Raw genomic sequence first — 864 nt, 5'->3', positions numbered from 1 at the left:
GTTACTATTGCCGTTACGTGTTGCCTTCACACGCCGTCTCCACTCTCCTTGAACCCACTACACATGCAGCGTTTGTTCAATGTCTCGTGTGGTCACTGTGATAATAAACTTGCTTGGCTTGGATTCCCAGACAATTCGGAATGGCTCTTTGGTTCTTTTGGTAAAGAAATTAAATAATAATAGAATACGACGTTTCAATTGCAACACAAGCAACCATCATCAGATACAAATGAATTAGAACATAGTAAACTTGGAAATATAATACAGGAAGGAACAATGTTCCACACTGCCCACCAGGGATTATTTAGCTGTCTATCTGTCTGTCTGTCGTGCATAAATAAATATATAATACACACAGCTCTTTGATTGGTGGAGACCTACTGCCGGGTACGGAGAGGGGAGGGGCCTAAGGGAGGAGGGAGTCAGGAGAGGGGCCTGTGGGGGGGATCAGAGGAGGGGCCTAAGGATATGGGGGGGGGGGTCAGGGGAGGTGCTTAAGCAAGGGGGAGGGGCCAATAGTTAAGGGGGCTGGCTACCTGGCTACCTCAAGCCACGTGATCTTGTACACAGGTAGGAACAACAGGTTGCACACTTGCCCACCAGGGATTATTTGTCTGTCTGTTGTGCACGAATGCGCTGTCCAACCAAGTTCCTACCTGCCTACTCCGAAGGAACGTGTTGCAATACAACACAGAGAGTCAGCCAGCAAAACAATCAACACCCCACCTGGTTGATTACGTTCTTCCAAAGATTGCTAAATTTGAGAGACAAAACACACAGACACACAAGCAGATAGACACACAACACAGACACAGAGAGAGACACAACACAGACACACAGAGAGAGACACACAGACACACAATG

This window comes from Lethenteron reissneri, unplaced genomic scaffold (assembly GCF_015708825.2).
Source record: "Lethenteron reissneri isolate LAM-NWPU_2019-01 unplaced genomic scaffold, ASM1570882v1 scaffold_1293, whole genome shotgun sequence".
NCBI lineage: Eukaryota > Metazoa > Chordata > Hyperoartia > Petromyzontiformes > Petromyzontidae > Lethenteron > Lethenteron reissneri.
This window is presented reverse-complemented; position numbering follows the sequence as displayed.